The sequence below is a fragment of the Mauremys mutica genome, chromosome 1 (genome assembly GCF_020497125.1).
Source record: "Mauremys mutica isolate MM-2020 ecotype Southern chromosome 1, ASM2049712v1, whole genome shotgun sequence".
In the NCBI taxonomy this organism is placed as follows: domain Eukaryota; kingdom Metazoa; phylum Chordata; order Testudines; family Geoemydidae; genus Mauremys; species Mauremys mutica.
In genome coordinates this window covers 129081603-129106518 of record NC_059072.1, presented here as the reverse complement: position 1 = coordinate 129106518, position 24916 = coordinate 129081603, and positions in this window count along the sequence as shown.

The following is a 24916-nucleotide window of genomic DNA, read 5'->3' as shown; positions in this document are numbered from 1 at the left end:
ATTACCATCATGGACCCAATCCAGAAGGGCAGTCCATGCTGGGCTGCTTCTTTCTTTCATACCTTTCTGTCACTGAATCAGAGCACAAAGGGTAAAAACCCCGGGAAGGAATTGAAAAGGAAACAGATATATATCTTTACTGGGAGTCTCTTCTTGATAAACAGTTGCTGTTCCAGCTGTCTCCAGGCTGTAATTATGTCTATCAGCAGGATGAGATCTCACCTTCAGTAAGAACATGCTAGGGGGTCTCCTTCAGTATTCACTATGTAGCCCGCCCAGCATCATTCCCAAGTGCCAGTAGGCCTGCAGGTACTTTGCAAAGGTGGCAAGAGTGGAGCCAAATTATTGATGAATGGAGCCCTATGTTCTAACAAATCTGTTGGGAAAGAGTGACATTCAGCATGAACACAAAATATTTTTACATCTCAGAGAAGTGAAAGCCCAATTTCCAGCTCCAAAAAGGATTATGAGTTCCAGCTATAGCATGGAAACAGTTTTGGTTACTTAGCATGTGTGTGAAACAATTGATTTTTTTTTGCTGTGTTTATTTTGGAGCTTGCTATTTTTGAGGTCAGAGTTTCTGCTGAAGGAGGAAACCATATCTCTAGGGTATCAGGAATTAAACAGAGGAAAGAAAAAGCCATAGAGAAAGTAGCTGCCTTAAATAGGCAACTCAACTGTTTTGTTTCCTTCCTTGTTCAGCCTGTAGTCAGAAAAGAACCTTCAGTGTAAACATTAACTCATGTTTTTAAAAAAATGAATGTAATATTGAATTTCACAGGAGTTCTCTTTTAACCTCTTTTCTGCTGAAACCCTTTTGGCACTGCTGTGCTTTAAAGGGACTATATAGGATTACTATAGGTCAGTTTTTGCCTCGGGTTTAGTTGTTAGATTCTCCAATATCTTCAGCAACAAAATGGGACATATGTAAGGCTGACTCTCTGCACAAGAGTGAATTTTACCCAGCGGGACAGAGAAATTAAGAAATGATGGGCAAGGAAGAAAACATGTTTTTAGAGACTTTAACAGACAGGAAGTGTCAATGAGGCAGTTAGATGCAGGGCAGCTGTTGCAGAGGACATGCCTCTTGCACCAACAGTGGTGAGATTCCATGGCAGGGCACAGAAGAGAGACCAGTGCTAGAAGAATGGTGCAAAAAAGGAGGGGAATGACAACAGACAAGATACCTGGAGCAAGTCCATGGACGGTAAGAGTTGAGCCCATTATTTATACTGGTCTGGAATCATTTGCATTTGAGAAGGTCAGGAAGGATGTACAGTATATTTGACAAAGTAAGTTTACCCCAGAGACCAGCATATATGTGTATGTGTGAGAGGTTTTCTTGGCACATCCCATAGTATGGGGGATGCTGAGATACCTTGCACCCTTTGGCAGTTCCAGGAAGCACTGTGCTAAGGTAGGCACGATGCCTTCAGAGGCTCTAAGGGAGCAGGGTGCAACATGTAAACACCTTTGCACAGCATAAAGAATGTGTCCTCTCAAGTGTGGCCAGCTCTACTGGTTAATGGGCTTGAGTGGCAGAAACCTTCTTTGAGGAGGCTATTGCAACAGTCAGAACTAGCTCTGAGCAACCTTCACACGCTGTGAGCATAAGGACTAGAATTGTGTCTGGTCCTTGCCCTGGGGCACAGATCAGGTGAGAAGGGGATATGCTGTGTTTCCTCTCCCCTCCCACTTCCAATACACGAGATACAATCTGCACCTTAGGATTTTTTTTACAAACGATAGTGGTAAGACGTAGTGGTTAATGTGCATTCTTTCTTTATTATTTGTACTACTGTGGTAGAGTCCAAATGGCCCAATCAGGATTGAGGACAATGAGGAGGAGCCTCAGTACTCAAGAGAGTTTTAGATGTGGAAAGAGAGCAAAGATTGGATCTGAGAAATGTCATGGGGAAGGAGTGGCAAAATTTCTACACAACATGTCTGTGTGGGCAAAAAAGGGTAGGAGTGAAAGATGAGTCACAGTCTATGGCGCTTTTTGTCAGGGAGGATGATGGCACTGTCGACACTGACAGACAAAATGGGGAAGCCAGAAGGATTTGAGTGAAGGGAGAGAGTTCAGTTAAGCCATGTCAAGGAGGGAGGAGGTGTAACAAGGAGATATAAGAAGAATAGATTGTACGGAGGGGGACAGATCAGCAGTGGAGAGGTAGATTTTGTAGTCACTGGTGTAAGATAGTAACTGAAGCAATGTGAGTACACACTATCCCCTAGAGAAAGGCTGTAGAGATTGAAAAGGAGTGGGCCAAGGACAGGGCCCTGTGGGACTGTCATGGAGAGTGGCCACACAAGGAGGACAACAAAAGAACAGCCAAAGAGGTTTTTCTGGCCTCAAGGATTAGTCAGTCTATAAACCCTGGAAGCCAAACTTTGCTCCTATGGCTGTCAGTACCATGGAATTCCATGTTAAATCTGCCCAGCCTAGTTAGTACCGCAATACTCCACACACAGCACCTTTCATGTGTGGATCACGAAGCTTTTGCACATTAACTATGCTTCACAGCATCTCTGTGAGATAGGTATTGTTATACTGATTCTACAGAATGGCAAATGAGGTTCAGAGAGTTGTTCAGATGACTCACCCAAGATCATGTAATGGGGAGTTCTGACTCCAAGCTCCCTGATCTAGCCACTAAACTAAGAGAATGGCTTTTGTCTCATCATAGTCTTTAGAATACTGGAAATAAAAAAAATGATGAGGACCCATGCTCCATTGTACAGCATCCTTTTCTCTTTAGAAATTGTTTTCTAAATACAAGAACAAATTATTTGTATATACATTGATACAATCTCTCTGAAAAGTATGATTAGGGATCCAAGTTGACCCCTGGTATATATGAAAAGTTTGGCCTCAGATTTCCACCTTAAATATATTATGCTGTTAGTTTTCCTTCAGTGCAAACTAAGCAACTCTTAAGTTCTGAGTGAAATATGCAGATACAACCTAGCATGAGACACAAAATAACAACAGATTTAAGTACTCACAGAATTATATAACGAATAGATACCATGTTAAAAAGCCAAGGCTTTTGAAACAGATTAAGAGCCTGCAACCCATATTTAAACTGTGAATATGCAAGGACTAAGCATGCCTTGGGACTTGTGTTATCTGCATACCTACTGTTCCAGTCAATCAATATATGATTGTTAATGCTACAGACAAAACAACAAGAGACACCTCAAACAGTAGACATTATTCAACTGATCTCTAACACAAGAACCTTCCTCCTGACAAGCTGTGTAATGCAGGTTTAACAAGAAGGATGTTGTAACTGAAAAATGGAAATGAAATAATGTAGATCTGAAAGCAAATAGCCTGAGAAGAGTGGTGCACAGAACCAAATTAAAAAGAGAATGCAAAATTAATGGACTTCAAAGCTTTACAGAAGTTTAGACTACACCAGGATACTGAAGCTAACTGAACTCTGCAGGGCTGTACTGCGTTTGATTCTCTATTCTATCAAAAGTATGAACATTGATCAAAATGTGAACAATCGACTATTTATTTAAAATATTTTTTAAAGAATGCCTTACCTTTAATAAAGTAGAAAAGTATGTTTTTAACATAAAATCAGTTTCCTCTTGTTATCTGTGACATCAGAGCAGGCACATGCCCAAGGTAGTTGAGAGTAGATTCTGGTTGGTACAACTTCCGAGGGCCTAAAATTAAAAGAGAGAATTTTTCTCAGAGTTACTTTTATCCTCTGTGTCTATAGGAACATAAGAAATGATACACTTGATCACACCAGTCATCCCCCTCTGATAAAGCCAGTACCAGATAATTCAGTGGAAGGTGCAAGTAAGTGTAGGCAGTTTAGAATAACTGAAAAAAAAAATCAACCCCCTCCTCCCTTAAAGGTTAATGCATGCCCAGAAGCATCAGAGTTTAGATCCTGTCCACATTTTGATTTCTATCCTATTTTCAAATGAAAAGCTGCCAAAATTGGTCCACCTTCATGAATTTGAAACAAAATGCTAAATTTGGTTGTTTCTGAATTTCATTGTTAATAATTCACAAAACTCTCCCCAAAAGGAAGAATTCCACAGTCAGAATTAACTACAGCATTTTTGCCACACCTAAGTGTTGCTTGGAAGATTCCCATCCAAATGTAATGCCCTGATGCAAGTACCAATGTGGCCCAAATGTGCTGATGTGATAAGATCAGATGGGACATCAGCCCAAAATGCCAGATCATTCTACAATATATGCTAGACATAATGGACTAAATGTGCCCCCGTCATCTTTTATAAGTGAGGTCCATCATTACAGTGGAATTTGATCAACAATTCAACAACTGTTCAATGCCCAGGGACTGAAGATTCCACAGAAAAGGTACAGTATTCTGTCTCGTATAATGATGTTAGTTTCACATTCTATTTTTCATGATCAATTAGTTTCTAGGTTTTCAAGTGATGTATCAAAAATATTTAAAATAAAGAAATCACATGAACTGTTGGGAAAAGAGGATCATTTACCTTCTGAAACTTAAACAATAGATTATACACTATACTTCATGCTCTGGAAATGATTACATATCAAATTCCTTCCTAGTAATGTTTAAAACTCAGCTGCTATGGTGCAAACACATTTAATATTTCACCTCTGGATTGCCAAATCTGAATCTAGCCATGATAGAGTATCATTTTAACCAAAGTGAAAAAAATCAACCTCCCTTCTCTTCTGTTGCAAAATTGTTGCTAAGGTTGGTTTAGTCACAAGAAACTAGGACTACACATGTTAAATAAAGACATGTTCACACTTCTCTTATAATAATGGTTCTTTATATCATAAACAACTTAAGTATGGCAAACTACCTTTAAAAAACATCTGCTGGAAGGTAAGAGTTGGTGCCAAAAACCTTTAATGGAAGTCTCTGATTGTCTTGTGTGTAAATATATCCAGGATGTAACACTTTTACCCCTTTGGTGATTAAACTCTCACTTTGTATACCTTCAGAAAGTGCTGCAGAAACACATTTCTGATTCTTCACACATGAGAGTTATGTGCAGGAGTGACATTCCTTCAGAACTTCAGAAAATGTGCCAAATTTGCTGCTGACACAAACAAGTTGCATGCATAGATTGGAGATGTGTATGTCATCAGCAAAATTGGCCAAACATGTTCAAACAGACCTTTTAATTAAAAGCAAAATGCAGTTATCAGATGGCGTTTGATATGCATTTATTGCTTTGGAATCTGTGACACTTTCAATTCCTGGTAATGATATGCAGAGCTTTTTTGGCAGAGAAAATAGAGCTCTTTAGTACATCATCAATACACTATATGTATTAACCACATGTTTCTTGTGTTCCCCCTCAGGTGTGAGTTATTAAAGAGAGTGTTTCAGATGTAAATAACCCCAAAGCAATGCATTCTTACTTCTCCCTCCGTATATGTATGTATATATATAGTTTTAAAAGCAAGACTTAGGACAGTACTAAAGAAATACATTAAATAGCATTGCAGTAATTGTTTAATACAACATCAGCAAAATCAGCAAAAAAGTTCCAGAAAAGTTCAGTAGATATTCTCCACCACTAAAATTACATACAGTTGTCCCAATTCTGCCCTCAAAGTCAACAGGAGTTACAATCATGTAACTGAGTGTGAAACTGGGTCTTAATTCATGTGGTACTACTATATACACACCATAGATTACATTAAACAGCTGCTGCAGCAGGCACCAAATATATAATTGCCTGGAGAAATTGGCTATTTCTCCAGGTATTGCACTGAAAATGCAGCCCAGGATAGTTATGAGTCAGATGATCAGGAGTGGGGTGTCACTAAAATTACCCTCTTTTGCAGAGAACATGGGACATATCTCTCCCAGACTGTCAGTGCCTGTGGGCAGGTACAGCATGGCATGGCTATAAATAATGAAATATTTTTCACAGAGTGCTCTACGGCACTTGTTTTAAGAGAGAGAAATAGTATTTACTCTTCAAAATGAAATACGCATTCCAAATACTGTTTCAGACACATTCAACCCCTCTCCAAAAAGGGAAGCTACTTACCCTTCGTAACTGGAGTATTTCAAAATGCGTGGTCTCTATCTGTATGGCATGGTGGGTATGCATTCACTCCATGTGCCTGAGTTCAGAGAATTCTAGTGTCCATTGGTCTGTGCCTGTGCCCTTGCTCTCCTTATGCTCTGTGCCGGGAGTATAAGGGGTGGTGCGGACTGACGCCTCTCTAGTTCCTCCTCTTACCACGAATCAGAGAGGTCCAAAGCAGAGGGGAAGGAGGGTGGGTAGTGGAATACAAGGCAGGAATACAAGAACTCCAGTTACGAAGGATCAATAACTTCATTTTTTTCTATGCGTGCCACTCCTTATGTGTATTCTACTGTGGGTGTCTGACAAGCAGTACTCAAATAGAAGGAGGATCAGTTCCGGACACCGGAGATTCCAACTCAGGCCAGGCAGTGGTAAGAAGGAACTGGAGAGGCGTTGGTGCTCACATACTTTTGGCATGGACCACAAGAAGAGCAAGTGTGTAGGTGTGGACCAACGGACACTACTTGCTAGAATTCTCCAGTATCAGGCACCTGGAGCACATGCATAGCCCTAGTGAAATATACATAGGGACCAGCACATATTAGTAATCTGTGAATAAACTATTACACTGTCAAGTTAAGCAGGCCAAAGTCTATTCTGTTTTCTTTCCCTCATATATTTTGGTTTACAGAGTATATATAATTATTTGTATAATGCTGTACCAGCAATCTGTGTGTAATGCGGTGCAATAAAATACACCAGGCAATTCTCTCCACTTCACTATACAGAGTTTCACTATATCACAATTCATTGTAAGCAGGTCCTAATGTGTATTTATCTATCTATGCACATACATACAAAGCAAGATGATGTGCAATTTGCTGTATTAATCTTCAGTAATATGAATCATGGAATTGTCTTTGTTAAGATGACAGCCTGCCTTTACAACTGTACATTACTGGTAACACAGCGACAATGGTAAATGGATTTCAATTAAGTACTAAAGAGACAAATGGCCAATGAATGAAAAATGTTTTACTAATTTTCCTCTCCTAGCAAACAATGAAGTCAGATGTGCTTTCTGTTACGGTGTGGATTGTGGGCAATAGTGGTTCTTCTGAGGCATAAAAAAAGGGAAAAAAACACTGGGGTATGGACATGACGGGGTATCAAATGGGTTGGCCAGAAACTTTTCAGCTCATCTGGGGGGACACACTCCAGTAAGCAGATGCATGTTAATGCACGGCTGCTACAGCCTAACTTAAAGTTCTTCCAATGGCTGGGGACAGCCATGGGACAGGGTCTTGCTAAGGCTGCCTTCCTTAGCTATGCAGGTTTAAAATACATTTAAGGGCATGCATTTAATCATAGCAGTTGTTTTTTGCACATTCTGTACATTCAGGCATGATTGCAAAACATGTTTTGGTTCTCATACAGCACTTTCCTGCCACAATGGTGCAACAGGACGCAGGGTAGAACAAACGGCACCTGCAGGTTAGGCCCTGTATGAATGGGGCGTGGGTGACACAATGCAAGCTGGTTCAAGGGATGAGCTTCAAGCAGTGCAAAGGGCTCCAGGGAATTTACATTGCTTCATAACCTCTCTGGGGTTGATAATGGCATAGCAGACGCCTTGTCTCATTTTCAGGTCTACAGATTTCTGGAGCTGGCACCAGGAGCCAGCCAGGAACCCCGGCAGATGCCACTAGCGCTATGGAACCTGGACGTAGAATGGTTGTCACTGTGGAGATTGGTTGCTCCATGCATGTGGCAGAGCTATGAGAGAAGTTTTAATGATTTCATGCAGTTTCAGGATCAGGAAGGCTGGTCACAATATGGCCCATTGCAGAGGAACAGGTGCTCTGGTACATGCTGTCCTTGGCAACCTGTCAACTGGCATCCTCCCCATTCTTGAATTGCCTTTCTGCCATTACATTTGTCAGTAGGCTAAATGGCTATCCTGATCCTTGCAATGGTTTTTTAGTTTGATGGGTTTTGGCTTGGTGGTCGCGTACTGGTGGCCCCAGGGCGGATTCCCATCATCCTATCACAGTTTACATGCTCAGGGATCTCATGCAGATCCTTGGAGTCATAGTCATAGTAGACAGGAGGTGGCCTTATTCAGGGCAGCATTCTTGATAGCAATTTTTGGTGCTTTCAGGATCAGTGAGCTAGTATCTGGGTCTGGTAGCGACTCTATGGGAAGGGCTTTGGAACTGCATGATGTACAATAGCATGAGCATTCAGTGATACTACACTTGCGAAGGTCAAAGACCAATCAAGTCAGCCGGGGTGAATCTGTTATCCTCTGGGAGGATGGTGAGCCTGGGGTCAGCTCTGTTCAGGTTTTGAAGGCCTACAGGATGATACAGCCAAAGGGGGACGGCCCCCTTTTGATACATGGTGATGGGAGTCCCTTCACATCACATCAGTTTGTTATCATGTTGAGACGGGGGCTGATGAGGTTGGGGGTGGCCAGCCCATGAATTTGGTCCCACTCATTCAGAATCAGGGCAGCATTAATTTGTTGTAATCTCATTACAGACGGTGGTGTGGATCTGCGGGCACAGTATTGTCTTTTGGGCCCATACGCACGCATACAGGTTGCCCGAGGGTTTGCAGCTGGACTTTGGTGATGAAGCGATACTCAGTTGGCATGCAAGGAGGGGCATGTTATGGAATCAACTAATACCACTGCCATATGCTGTGCGGGCCAGTCAGCGGTCACCAGATATAATTATGGTGCATCTTGGGGAAAACCATTTGGGAATGCTTCAAGGGGCAGAACTAATGCTCAGAGCAAGGCAGCACTTGGGGCTGATCCTTGAACTTTTTCCAGGAGTTAACATTGTTTGGTCAGACATGCTTCAGCACAGGGCCTGGCGGGAAGCCATGAGCCCCTCCAGCATGGACAAGGCAAGGAGGTATGTGAACAGGGAGGTGGCCAAATTCCTTGGGGCCATAGGAGGGGCAGTAATTTCACATCCCTGGCATAGTATATGGGGCAGCAGAGTTGTTTTGGGAGGATGTGGTTCACCTGTCCAACTGGCGTGCTGTCACGTTTTTAACGGATATAAAAGACGGCATTAGAAGATGTCTGGGAACCCAACTGGGTGTGGGTAGGTGGCAGACAAGTTAATTGCTGTTGCCTCCTTGTGGTGGATGTCCAGTGCAGGTACTCCATAGGGAAGGTACAATGACCAGATAAATGGCTTGGAAAAGGACTTAAAAAGCGGTGTTCAGTAAAGGAACGAACATTGGGGACTCCTATGATTGGTACGGCAGGGAGCCAACCCCCCATTCTTATAGCCCACCTTCATCCTTCTACAAGGGGACGGTAAAATCCTGGCAATGGAATTGTTGGAGGGACCTGGAGGGAAAAAGAGCGGGAGTTGGTCAAAGACCTCTGGGTAATTATGGAATAAACATTGGGTTGCCTGCACTGTACACTGTTATCTACCGGGAATCCCAGATATCTAATAATAAAGTTGCGGCCTGATTAAACCCATGTCAAATGTCTCCTGTCCTTCTTTTGGCATAGCCAGACAAAGGGATATTGTTGACTCAAAATATCTCCTTTCTGTCTCCAAAAAACTGCATCTCTTATGGTTACAAATAATCCCTGAGATTACCATAACAGAAAGAAGTTATTGGTGGTTGTGATGGGGGGGATTTCTCTATTGTTTCAGTTAGTTCAGTCTGTACACCTGACAGCACTTTTTCCTATCAGGTTACTACGTGATAGGAAAAACAAAACAGGCCATGCTATTTAAAGGGTGCAAACATTAGAAATCTGATTTTTTAATTATTCTAGTTGGGGAAAAAAATCAAGCGGTCAGTGTCCTTTTAGTTCTCACATGCCGCTAATTTTGTGCCAAGGCATACATCTACAGAAGAATTAACTGAATTTCCTGTTCAGTTTAACTTTTTCCCAGGCAATACTAGTTTATAAGGGAGGCATCACATTTAAATATGTTCTCATTATTTTCTATGGGCCATGTAAGTACTTCTTCATGGGAAGTACAGTGCACTGCCCTGAGAGTATAACCTGGGTAACGTGTCACTATATAACAGTAAAATAATGGTAGCATTTATCGAGTCTAACTATTAGTGTTCACAAAATACATGTATATACTTGTAGCCCTACACAGGGTTCCCAGTATCTGCAAGAAAACAGAAGAGACAGAACAAGGAGTAATGATCTCAAGTTGCAGTGGGGGAAGTCTAGGTTGGATAGTAGGAAAAACTATTTCACTAGGAGGGTGGTGAAGCACCAGAATGGGTCACCTAGGGAGGTGGTGGACTCTCTATCCTTAGAGGTTTTTAAGTCCCAGCTTGACAAAGTCATGGCTGGGATGATTTAGTTGAGGTTGGTCCTGCTTTGAGAAGGGGGTTACACTAAATGACCTTCTGAGGTCTCTTCCAACTCTAATCTATGAATCTTAAAAGAAAATTCTATTTGCATGAAAACCACTCACCAAAGCAACATGAAAAATCTGTCCTGGTTCTGTAGAAGTATTCTTTTCAGAACTTGCCATCAGCTGGCCAACAATATACTGCCCACAGACTCTCAGAAAAACACAGGCCAACTTACCCTCTTAAAAAGCCCTTCAATATCACACACAAATGAAATGAGGTTTTGTTTCAACGGTAATTTCCAACTACACATTAATTAATTCAACAGCAAAACAGTGTAAATGACTGCTAAAGCTTAAGACAAAATCTTAAATCAGTTTTCAATTTCTGATTTCCCTTAAACAATCGTCTTTAAAAATAATCATAATCTCCCAAAGTGCAAATTCCTTTGGTATCCCACTATATGTGTACGAATGAAGAAAGCCAGAAAAGAAACACGGAGATAGGGAGGAAGTGACATTTAAAGAGTCAGAGTCTGTTAAATAAGATGACTCAACAAATATATTGTGCTGTGTATATACAGTAAATTTAGCAAAATAAAAGTGTCTAAAGGCCAGTGACTTTCAAAAGTACAAATAAAGTTCCATCTACAATAAAATCAGCATCTTTATTATTTTGTGCTGTGTGTTGCTTTTACTTGAAACATTCAGCTATGTTTGCTAGGGCATGACATTGAATTTACAGATATTTTATTAAATGCACCAGGATCAATATATTCACAAAGGATGTGTCAGTGTGGACAAGGGAACTCCTAAATTCTACTCCTGATTCTGCCCCGTATGTGCTGAATTCCAGTCTTGAAAGGATGAGGCCCACATTTCATGCATAGTAAAATGCTTTTACTTTATCTTCACCAATAACACGAAGAACTTGGTTCTGAAAATGCTTAGGCAAGTGAGTAAAGTTACCCATGTGAGTAGCCCCACTGATGTCCCAGTGGTCCTCCCTGGCTAGTCACCATGATAGTTCCCTAAAAAAGGGTCAGCAACCAAATGAAGTCACTGCCATGACCATGCCCCATCTCTAAAACAACTTCCAATCCTACCACTAACAGCAACCAGTCATGTTAGCCTGAATGCTGATCTGCATCCTGAAAGTCAATCAAATCGGCTTCCCCTCTCTTCCTCTCTCTCTGAGAGGCCCAGGCAAGCAATATCAAGCTTAAAGGCCTAGGCTGAATTAGACAAAATTTAAAACCACTAAGTAGGGTCTTACCAAATTTACGGCCACAAAAACACGTCATGGACCATGAAATCTGGTCTTTTGTGTACTTTTACCTTATACTATACAGATTTTACGGGGGAGACCAGTGTTTCACAAACTGGGGGACCCAACCCAAAAGGGGAGTGCGGGGGCGGGAGGTTACAAGGTTATTGTAGGGGAGTCAGAGTATTGCCACCCTGACCTGCCTTCAGAGTTGGGTGGCCGGAGAGCGGCGGCTACTGGCCAGGTGCCCAGCCCTGGAGGCAGTGACCCACCAGCAGCAGCGCAGAAGTAAAGGTGGCAGTGCCATACCATGCCACTCTTACCTCTGTGCTGCTGCTTTCAGAGCTGGGCGGCCACAGAGTGATGGCTGCTGGCCAAGGGCCCAGCTCTGAAAGCAGCAGAGCAGAAGTAAGAGTAACAATACCATACCATGCCATCCTTACTTCTGCGCTGCTGCTGGCAGTGGCGCTGCCTTCAGAGTTGGGCTCCCAGCTAGCAGCTGCCCCTCTCCAGCTGCCCCGCTCAGAAGGCAGCGCTGCCACCAGCAGAAGTAAGGGTAGCAGTACCACGACCCCTCCTACAATAACCTTGCAAACCCCCCCCCCCAACTCCTTTTTGGGTCAGGAGCCCTACAGTTAAATGCTGTGAAATTTCAGTTTTAAATATCTGAAATCATGAAATTTATGATTTTTAAAATCCTATAACTGTGAAATTGCCCAAAATGGACCGTGTTTTTGGTAGGGCCTTACTCATAAGAAATATTACCATGAATAAAAAACAAACAGTGGGTACTGATTCACCTCTCAATTGGGGCTTATGCCCACTTAACTCTGTTGGGCCAAATTCTCCTTAATTATAGCAGTGTAAAACAGATGTACCTTCATCAAAGCCAAAGAGCTAATATGGTGTAAAACTAGCATAAGGGAAAAACTGAAAATATTTCAGGCTCACTGACAGTCGGGCTCATTGACTTCAGTAATATTGCTCTCAGTTTACTCCCATCTAATTGAGACCTGAATCTCACTGCAGCAGGGTGCTGGTGCAAAAGCACCTAATTAGCCCCTGCCCAGTCAGCTCCAATCAGGGGAAATAGAATGGGGCTGATGGAAAAGACCTGATGCCAGCCTGAGGATTGGCAACACCTGCTGGCTTAGCTGGGCGGGAGCCAGAAGGTGAGGGGCAGCCAGAGAGAAGTCAGTCAGGGAGGGAACTGGAGGCCTCCTAGCTGAAGGCTGCCTCTGCCTGTAAAAGAGGTTGAATAATCCTGTAACGCTTGTAAATAGACAGACACTGGTGGTGGGATAACTGTAGGTAAATAAAGACATGGGTGTTGCACAACCCTGAAGCCTCTCTGAGCCTTATTGGGGCAGCAAGCGGGCCCCAGGAAGAGGGGCGGGTTGTGAACTCTGTTACACTCACACAAAAAAAGGATTAACAAAACCCACACATATTCCTACAATGTTTGCGGACACTGTCAAATTTTAATATGCACGAGTAGCTGAAAGTGATATGCCTAGAAACTACAAACAAAACTGAGTCTATTCCATTCTATTTTAATCATTCAAGCAGAAAGAAATGCAAAAATAAAACACATAGTACATAATGAAAAATAAATCTAATTTTAAATAAAAATACTTTCATTTTTAATAATTTAAGAGGTTGTTAGTAACACAGTAAATGGATAGGGATGTTTTTTGTTTTAATATATAATTTTAACATGACAACAACTGTTTAAATAGTATTTGCAAGTTCATGTAAATATTTTATTATGCATTCTACATGGCATTTTACTACGCGATAATTTTATTCTTATATTTATTATTTCTACCATTTTCACAGAAAATGAAGGCTATTAAAAGTAAATTTAATTTCAAAAACTTAAAGCAATGTTAGAGCTATAATGTCTTCTTTATTCTACATCCATCTCTGCTTTATCCAGAACTATTTTCATCTGCAAATAATTCCTTAAGCTATAAATGCACAGTAAGATACATAACATACTGCATAACTGAAATGGCTTCCAGAAGGAGAATGAAAATCCAAACTGTAATCTCCAACTCTGTTTCCCAGTGACACTGAGGCAGAGTTCCACAAATAGCTGGAAAGTTATATTAAGTGACTGTCTGATGTCCTGCCAGAGTCTTTGATAGTCGTCCAGAGTACATAGGTCAGATATTGTTTATTTATAGAGAAGATGGGCACTGTTAAATCATCTGAGATTTTAGTAGGTTTTAAATACTGTACTGTACACTACATTTTTGGTAAAAGGGGCATAGATACATAAGATGACTGTAGGAACATCCCCTTCCCAGTTAATATGTCAGGAAAGTACTAAAGCACGTTTAACTGCATCCTTATTCAGGACAGCACCTAAGCATGTGCTTAACTTTGATCATGTGTTTAAGTCCCACTGACTGGTATTTACACCCGCACACCCACCATTGGTATTCCCATAGAAATGTATACATTTGTTTAAAAGAACATCTTTATCCCTCCCTTTCTCTCGTCTCCATTTAGATTGAAAAGTGTTTGCAGTGGGGTCTGTTATTATGTGCCTAGCACAACTGCACCCCAATCTGACTTAGGACAACTAGATGCATAAAATAACCAAATTTCTTTTTCTCCATTTTCAAAGTATATTGAATGAGATGCCTGCTATGGTATGAATAAACAACATGACTTGCACTCTTCTCTGCTATAAGATATTCTATTTATCATTAGCAGAGTAGCTGGGGGTCAGGACTGTTGGGTTCTTATCCCAATTCTGCCACAGACTCGTTTTTTGATCAAGTCATTTTTTCTGCACCTCTGCTCTCCTATCTGTAAAATTGAATAATGCTCACCTTTCTTAGGAAGGTGTCGTGTGGTGAAATTACACTCACAAGAAGCTACAGAATGACTGTTACCCTTTGTTTTGTAATAAAGATGGAAAAAGAGTGCATCGTGTGATTTCTGTTTTAGGCGGAACTTCTTCAAATATATACAAAGTATGTCAATAGTATCAGCAAATCAACCTTTGTTTTGGATACATAACAAAAACACAGGATTTTTCTATTAATTTGACTTTTTCTTCTGATTTCAACCACATAAAGTACCAAAACAGCATTATTTAATACATTGAACTTTGGTTCCTCCCCACTCCTCCCCCCAGCTCTCATCACATGAACAAGCTGGAAAATTAAAGTGTATTAATGCTTCTTCTCTTGGCATTGCTTTTATTTTAGCTTTGCAGATTTTCAAACTTGACAGAGCATTTAATAAGACATAATAGAAACTCTGTGTGTCAGTTCCAAGAACGAGAAAAACACTCAGCTTTAACCTGTCTGAAACACAGCAAGCACTTGCAAGAAAGAATCCTAATTCTAGAATTACTTACATCTTGTCTTTGCTAAGATATTTCTAACATTGTATCAGTTCTAACTATGATATTGGGCATTCCCATGAATGCCCATAAAGTCAATGATTTTAAAAGCTTAGTTTTGATTACTATTGTAATAATATTTATTTTGATAAAAACAATGTTTTACCAAACTGAAATTTTAATCTATTTCTATTTTAGCTGACAAAAATAGCCTCCAATGTCCCTTCTCATGTACAGAACATGGTAATTTTTGGCCAACTCCATTGTCCCTCTGGTGCTTACTTTTTTCTGGTATCTTGACATTTTCTGATGGCTATTATCCCAACAATTTACTTCCTTTTGCTTTTTGCTCAACAGCCGTTCACTATTATATAGTAATTTCACGCTTTGGCAGCTCTCAGATATTTCTGATTTCCCCTTTAGTGGCTCCCATCTTTCAGTACTGACCACTAGGTGCTCATGGCATTTTCCTATCCTCTTTAAACCTCTCTGCTGTTCTCATTGGTCCCCTCCACAAACACAATAGCTTCCTATTTCTGTTTGAGCTGTTTCCTTCTCTCTCAAAGTCTTGCTTCTTTTAAAAAAATAAATAAATGATTGGTTTTGTGTTAAGGCACTAGGACCCAGGATCTGGATTCATTCCCTGCTTCTGCAACAGAATTTCTGTGTGATCTTGGGCAAGACAAGAGGGGACAGATTTTCAGAAGAGTTCAGGGCCAGATGAAGTGTCTCTGGGTTGGGATGAAGAATCCTCCCTTGTCGCTGAGAGATGAGGTCTGGAAGCAGCAGAAGGTGGACCGGCTGAACAACTGGAAGAGATCAGTGTATCAGAAAGGTTGCCAATCCTCCAGGATTGTCCTGGAGTCTCCAGGAATTAAAGATTATGTCATGTGAGGAAACCTCCAGCAATACGTCTAACCAAAACTGGCAACCCTACGTACCAGAGCAGTTGGCACTGGATTGGTGTTACCAGGTTAACATTGGCTCTGTCTGGTCTGATTTCCCTATTGACTCTGAGGATCAAGGGAATAGGCCAGGAAAATGTCCTTTAGAAGTTTCTATATATCTCTTAATGTTTCTGAGGTCCAGGATGGGTCTCAGACTGTTTCTCTTCTTGGATATTAGAAAACATCTGGTGTAAAACCTATTTCCTGGTGTTGCTGAGGAACCTCCTCTACAGAACCCTTTAAAAGAAGGGAGCCTATCACCTCCAACAGGAGTTTATAATGAGAGAAACTGTGAAACTGAGGGAGCCTTCTGTGATACCAGATCAAGTAACCATCCCTGATGTTATCTAACACCCAGTGATCAAAAGTAATCTCATACCAGATGTTGAAGAGGAAAGAGAGATCAGAACCGAATGGCTGTGAAGCATCCTATCAAAAGTGATGTCTGGGAGCTAATGGCAAGGATAACATATGGTGAGAGATCTTACTTCTATACTGTGTACTTTTTACAGGAGCCATTTTAGAAGAGGCTGAAGGTTCATATCACCTCTCAGGTTGGAGACTCTGTTGTTGTTGAGCAATGGGAGACTGTCTCTGAAACCAAAAGGCTGTGTAATATGGCTTTCAATTAGTCCTTAATCCATCCCATGCTTTGCTGCACATTGGGCTACCCACATTTGCTATCCTTGCCTGTCAAGTGCCCTTCTCTCAAAATCTTCCCATTTCATGTTGATGTAGTTCAGAATTGTTCGTTTCCATGTTATTCACGGTCTTCCTCTTTTTCTTCTTGCGTTTTCTGGTAAGCGTTCTTTTTCCATTCTCAGTACACGTCCCAGCCACTGATGTCTTCTTTTGTAGATTATTTGTGAGAGGGTGCCTTGTCCAGTCATTTTTCTGACTTCTTCATTTGTCTTCCTATCTCTATATGTTATTCCCAATATTCTTCACAGACATTTGTGATGAAATACATCCAGCTTTTGTGTATCTTAATCTCTTAATTGGCTTCTGACTCAGTTTGAAGCCAGGCATGATTTTGAAGCCAGAGTATCTTCTCAGAGCTATACCAGTGACCATCTCTCTCACCATTGAATCTGAGGTGTCATATATTAACGCCGGTGCCAAAGACAATATCGCTGTGTCAGGTTTGTCAGTATGTCAGAGAGAAAATGGACTTCCAAATTCAGGGCTGCATAAATAACTGAAGAAGGCCCTGCATAATACCTTTCCATTTCCAATGGAGTCTTTGGTTAAGGAAGCCAAATGGGATCTCCAGATTGGGCTGGTGGAACTTTCATGGCCAGTTCTGAGGGGATCCAGTGTTCTTCTGGGATATTTTGGTTTGAAGCCAGAGGTGAATATCACTGTGTAGAGTCAAGTAACAGAAGCAATGCTAATAGCATCAATGGAGGGGCGGTGTTCTCTGATAAGAGGAGAAATTGACTGTGTCAGAGGTATTAGCACTGGTCAGGTAGCTATATAATTAAGCAACAGAGACTGACTTGAGGATTGAGTGCCAAGCGTGACAACCAGTAAAGAGTCCCCAAAGGAAACATGTGCCAGTGGCAGAAATGCAGAGTGATGTTTCCTCCTCGTCTCCTCCTTGGACTCTCTGGAACATGTAGTCTTCTTTTGCACCAGAGCAGCAACAGCCTTTTGGTTATGGTGTCGACTTTAAAGGTGCCAAAGGAGGCTACAGTGCCAGTGGCAGTGCTGATAGAGATTTCAGTACTGCTGCAGACTGTCTAGATGAAGCTTGCAGTGCTGGACCATGTCAGCTGCTAATGCTATTTTGCTTTGGAGAGGTGGATCTCAGGCCTGATATTGAGCCTAGTGTATAGAAGAGGAGTGCACTCCCTTATGTAGTCTGAATTGATGATGTCATCCTAGCACAAGTGCATCCTAGCTACTGCACACTCTCCCCAGTGCACCTGGCTTTTCTATACAGTTCCACAGCTCAACACCAGAGGAATGAATTCTATTAGTGGGAATGCACAGAGGACCTTGAAGAATAAACTTAATTTCTTAACTTCCCCATATAATTAAAATATTGACGAGCCTTTATATCCCTTGTTGCTAATTTCCATAATATATCCTTTTTACCACATCAATATCCTTTCTACAAGAGTTTGCACAATACTCTTCTGCACAGTGAGATAGTGAATGACTAGAAATAGTTAAACTGGCTGTAATAAAATAATGGAAACATCACCCCAAACTCAATCTCAGCCTGACATTTTAGGTTTGAATAAATGTTAATTACAGGTAGTCAAAAAATTAATAAGAAATGTTAAGGGCATTTTTCAACAATTTTTACTGTCTTTTAAAAAATCTGTTCAAAAGTTTTTCATTGTCCAAACATTTCTAAATAGCCCCATAATTGGGTGTAAAAGCATTTATTTAAACAAAACTTTTTATTAAAAATGTCAGGTGTTCCTTTTCACTGAAAATAATTTTTTTGACAAAAATAATTGAAAACTTAGGAAATTTCAACCAGTTTTATTCATTATGCAAGTGTTCCATTTCAATTCTGTTTTGTTTTCATAACACTGTACTTTCATTGATTTTTAAGACCAGAAAGGGTCATTATGATCATCACAGGCCATACATTTCACCGATAATTCACTTCTTGGTTCTAGAAAGGACAAGAAAACATAACTGACAGAATAACATGAGAAAGACAATTCAGTCTCTCTCGCAGTATTCCCAGCATCACCAGAAGCAGATGGCACCAAAAATCTCATCAGAGATCCTGTTCTCAAAAGACTACCAATCTAATTTTGCAAACTCAACAGATTGAGCTAAATAGCCAAACTTTTTTATACTTCTCTGAACAGACCGTCTGAACCATGAAGAAAGGGCAGTAGGGTTTGATTAAAAATATGGGAAATGGGGGAAGGAGGACACAGAGATATCACAAATCGTATGTGCCATTTAATAAACTTTAAGACAGTTAAGAGTTTGTTTTTATTTTTTAGGTAGAAATTTTAAAATGCTGGATTTTATAATGGATTATAATTCTACCAACTGAAATTGCCTTTAAGTAGACTTGGCAATCAATATTGCCATTTATAGTCCATAATAAACGCTTTGGTTGCAGTGCAGCACAAAGGAGGTAGTCAATTACTTGGAAACATGCTTTCAGTTTCGGTAATGGGAGGTAATTTTTAACATTTTAAGGAAAAGACTGCATTGTTTAGACTGAAGATGAGAATTTTGCCTCGTCTTTGGTCTAAACAATGCAATAGTTTCTTTAAAATGTTAAAAATTACCTTCCATTATCTAAATCTAAAGCATTTTTCTGAGGTTTTGGCAAGGCAGGGTTATCGCCAAGGGTCAGGTACAGTTGAACCCTGTTATGTCGCCGGCCTAGGGGTTTGCCAAAAAGCGTCGAGATAACCGATGATCGAGATAAACCCCTATCCACCCCCCCACCCCTGAACTCCCTTGCCCTCTCTCCAACACCCCCTCCCTGCCCCCTTACCGCGGTGCCTGCACGTGGCAGGATCCGGCGAAGCGGGACGGGGAAGCGGGGCCGGGCGGCCGTGGACGGGGACCCGGAGCTGGGCAGCCAAAGAAGCGGGACCCGGTAAGCGGGCCGGGCGGGTGGGCGGCAGGCGAAGCGGGGACCAGGTATGCGGGGCCGGGCGGGCGGGCGGGGACGGGCAGGGACCGGGTATGCGGGGGCGGGCGGGCGGCGAAGCGGAGCCGGGCGGAAGGCCGGCGGCCGGCGAAGCGGGGACCGGCGAAGCGGAGCCGGGCGGCGGGCGGCAGGCGAAGCGGGGACCAGGTATGCGGGGCCGGGCGGGCGGGCGGGGACGGGCAGGGACCGGGTATGCGGGGGCGGGCGGGCGGCGAAGCGGAGCCGGGCGGACGGGCGGCAGGCGAAGCGGGGACCAGGGATGCGGGGCCTGGCGGGGACGGGCAGGGACCGGGGATGCGGGGACGGGCGGGCGGGGGCGGGCGGGGGCCGGGTATGCGGGGGCGGGCGGGCGGCGAAGCGGAGCCGGGCGGACGGGCGGGCGGCGAAGCGGGGACCGGCGAAGCGGAGCCGGGCGGACGGGCGGGCGGCGAAGCGGGGACCGGCGAAGCGGAGCCGGGCGGGCGGCAGGCGAAGCGGGGACCAGGTATGCGGGGCCGGGCGGGGACGGGCAGGGACCGGGTATGCGGGGCCGGGCGGCTGGGGACACGGTGGGTCAGGGACGCGGGGAGCCGGGCGGCTGGGGACGCGGGGAGCGGGCGGCTGGGGAACCGCGCGGCTGGAGAGCCGGGGAGCGGGCGGCTGGGGACACGGTGGGTCGGGGACGCGGGGAGCCGGGCTCGAGATATTAGGGTTCGGCGAATCGACATAACGGATGAGAAACCCATAAGACAAAGAGGGAGTTTGGCGGTTCCACTTGTAAAACCTCGACTTAATAGGATTGGCAAGTTAACCGAGGTCGAGATAAATGGGTTCGACTGTATTTCAGTGAAGTTATTTCACTTGAAGTTAAAGTAACACTGGTTAATGTTTCTTTGTTTTTAGAAATTTAGGGGGAGAAATCTAACTTTTTAAAGTTTGGTGTCCCACCACTCATATCTTTTTTATTCTAGTTCTCCTAAGGCTTAAACCAAACTTCCTGCTTTACACAGAGGTCCTATTGGAAATGCAACCACATGGAGACAGATGAGAAAAAGAGGTCTGGATTGAGAAGCTTGTGGAAGCCAGCAGCAATGATACAAATCTGAGGCCAGATTCGGTGCTGCATCTCTCAGGAGGCAAAGATGGCTTTAATTTTGTGCTTCCTGAATTCCAGGCTGTTGTGGATACCAGCATGACCCCTAATGAAAATTAGAGCCTTCAGTTTATAGAAGCTTTATCCAGCTTCTTTTGAGCTGCTCCAAAACCCAGAATTGCTGTGGAGGACAGTGTTGGGATGCTATTACACTCTTCTGCTGGTGGTAGTCTCCTGAGGGACTCTGTAGCCCTCTTATGCGGCCCAAATTTTGTAAAGGGGCCACAGCAGGGGCTGTAATCTGACTTCTGATCTTTAAAATTTGATTCTGCAGTGGGATCTGCTAGTGAGTGGACTTTGCAGAGGGGTGGGGATCTGTGCTATTTTGCAGGAATGGCACCTTTGGCATACACTAAATGTTAATGCTAGCCAAACAATTTCATCAGAGGAATTTCCAAAGCAAGATCACAATTTAACACGTAAATCAACACCGCTACACTATTTTAAACTCCGGACTTTGTAAGAGGTTCTTATTGTTAATATAATTGGAGGAGTCCTGCAACCAATGAAATTTTGAGACTAGCAAACTACTGTTAAAGTTAGTGCAGGTTATTTTGGAAAGACGTTGAGCAAGGGTTTGATAATTTAGGACTAGAAGGAGTTTTTCACAATAACTAGGAACAGTTATTAAGGTCAACAGTTCAGAAAACCAATAATCTTTTTAGGAATATTAAGTGATTTAAATAAAATGCACTGATGGGGTGACAATCTACTCATTGTAAATTATTAATGTCCCAAAATTACTTTAAGTAAATTGTTGTGAATCAGAACAACAGGGCATATAATCGTGTTGTATCATAATTGTATTTTATTTAGAGAAATGGATACTGAGATACAGTTAAGAAATAAAAACTGTTCATGATGACAAATATTGTTAACTAATATTTTTGCTGAAAGGAAAAAAGTAATTTGTTTTCTGCAGTAACGTGTTACTCATAATTTTAATGTGCTGGCCTGATCACCAGTCAAAATTCAAACATAACAATTCTCCTAGTGCTGTAACCATCCTCTCATAGCATATTAAGTAACATTGGAAATTAATCATGCAAATTATTTTGTGCTTGAACTGACAACCAATTTTACCACCTGTAGATATGGTGTGTGTGTTTTATTTTAGGTTACTGGCTATTCTCATACAATATTCTTCATGTTTATTGTTAACAATGTTAGTTCAAGGCTCTCTTTTTCTTTCTGCTTCAAATTGTAGCTTCTACTCAAGAAATTACAGAGATGATTCGTACAGTAATTTTTGCATTATAATCACTTTGTAATTGACATGTGACTGAATAATTTTTATAAATAAAGGCCCAACAGTTAAGATTGATTTAGACATGATATAATCAAGCCACTTGAGGAAAATTATAATACTCTAGTATTCCTTTTCAAAGTTTACACTAGAGGGTTTTGTCAACAATTGCTCACTGTGCTAACGTGGGTGCAACTCCAATAGTGGGCGTGAGAGTGCAGAGGAAGCTCTTAAAGTCTCTGGCATTTTTAACACCTTATTTTTTAGATCTGCTCTGAGGAGGGTTAGACAACTTAGTGGTAAAAATACTGGCAGGCTGTAGGGAGCTTTATAGTATTAATGGCCTGGTTTACCTGAGACTTCTTATATTAGCAAAACTGGGTAAGTTATGGATGGAGTGCTCACCGTTCAGCTTTCACTCTCAATTTGTTCTGTATTGTTATTTTAAATTATTTCTATATGGTAGTCCCTGAAGACCCCCAACTGAAATTACTGCTCGATCCTGCCAGGGGCATATGGACACATAGTGAAGAACAGCTCCTGGCCCAAAGTCTAAATTTTGCCTAAACAGAGAAGAGAGCGACAGAGGATAGAAAGGGAAAATGAGGCACAGAGAGGTGAAGTGACTTGCCCTAGGTCACACAGCAGGTCAGTAGCAATCTCAGGAGTAGAACCCAGGTGTCCTGAATTTGAGTCCATTGCCTAGCCAAGTGAACCATTCTGCCTGTCCCTTATTTCAACAGGTTTTGATTGAGAATTTTACTCTTTAAAATATTTTTGGTATTTTAATAAAATAACACGTCTTGATACATTTAAGCTTCTGATCACAGGAAGGAAACTGGGTGACATCCCAGACCCATTTCAGATCAACCCATGGTATTATGTGGTGTCTCAATCCCAGAACACTTTCACCTTTAGGCGAGTGAAACAGCTACTCCCAGTGTGTGACAGATCCACAATAACTGACATGCAATGACTACAATACCAAGGAAGTCTCATGGTATGCTTTGCCAAAGAAGGTACGTTTTAGCCAAGGAGTTACAGAAGTACACTGTGCTCTGTGGTATAAAGTCATGGAAGTCCCAGTGTGCAAAGGAGGGTGAATGCTGCCCATAAAGATGGACAAGAAGACAATACTGAGTTCCACCTTCCACAGGATGACAATGGACTCCACAGTGGATGTTTGGGTTCTGGGTTATTTTTTATTAATAATATTATCTAGCAGTTTCATCTATACATCTCAAGTACTTTACCAAGGGGGGGTAAGTATCAATATTCCCATTTCTGAGATGGGGAATCTGAGGCTTAGAGAGATGAAGTAACTTGCCTCAAGTGACACAGCATATTGGTGGCAGAACCAAAAACAGTATCCAAGTCATCTTTTCAAGCCCAATGCAATATCCATGGGAGCACACTTCCTCCATATATAGTCAATAAAATATGAATACAAAAAATAGCAGGCATTCCAATACTAACTGATTATGAATATTTGTTTGATTCCTACATTACCCATGGTGTGAGCCTTCAGATACATACTACTGCATGCTTCTTAGGTGGCAATATGCGGTACAACTTTTTCATTACAGTGTGTTTTAGATACTAGCAACAGATCTTAACTGCACTTCATTATGAAGTATGTTGTTTTGTTTAAAATACCTAATAAAAAAGAACACTGTACTTAGAATACAAGGTTGAAATTTTTAGTAAAATACTGATCTACGCACTCCTTATTGACTTGAAGTTCATGCAATCATTTTATGCTACTTTTGTATAAAACAGTTGACTCTGTGTATTGCACTGAAGAGACACTCAAGAAATAAATTGTTCAATATCAATAACCAAACTTCACTAAGTGCTACACACACATTTAATTCCTTCTGAATCTTGATGAGGCTTAAAAATAATACTATAGAATCAACTGTCAATTTCTTTTGTTTCTTGTCCTCAACCTGAGATTGTCCTGATTAATTGTATGTTCTATCTAAGTCCCTGATCCTGAAAAAAACATACACATGGGTTTAATTTTAATCATGTGAGCAGTCTTATTTACTACAATGAGGCTATTCACTTGAGCTTAGTTAATCATGGATGAAAATGTTAGCAAGATTTGGGCCTAATTTTCTAGCATATAACCTTATTCAAAAATGATTACTGCTATATTTTGAATATCAATAATAATAAGTTAGAGTCTGCACTTATATAGCACACCTTTCATCTCAGGATCTCAAAGAGCTTTGAAAATAGGGTCACTATTACTATTCTTATTTTATGAATAAAACACGCAGATTGAATAGATTACTGTTTCAAAATGATCACCCTACTTTTCCTTATTAGTAACAGTAAAGCAAAATTCTAGTTTGGTATAATCCAATGGTTAACAACCAGTGGTACTTCTTTGCAACTTACTCCTGGCACAACCTTCATATTCTAATAATAAACCTCTGCTCTAGGGCCGGAATGCCTGCAACTGCCTAACTCCCATTCAGTTGACTGTGCACTAATGGGTCAAATTCACCTCAGTGCAGATGCCTTTGCACCACTTAAACCCCCACGGAAGTCCTTAATGCACAGCTTTAAGCTGGGTCTTAGGTGGTACACAGGCCATTGTGCTGCCCTCTGTATTGAAATGCATTTCACCTTAATGCACTGGTTTAACTTGGGAAGCTCCAAACCCTTGTTATACTTAGGACCTGATCTCCACAGTGTTCAATGGGCACTAACTTGGCCCATTAGTTAGTAACAGGGAACCTAGTGAACTCTGTTTAAGTGAGAGTCAGAAAAGAGACTAGCTGATCCACCCATTCCTATGATGCCTCTGCTATGCTCATAGGAGTGAAAGGTGGTACAAATGTATTCAGCTAGTAAGTATACATAGATATCATTGAATATCCACAGGGGTCCTAATATGTTGAGTTTTAAGGCACCACTTTTACCCAATAAAACT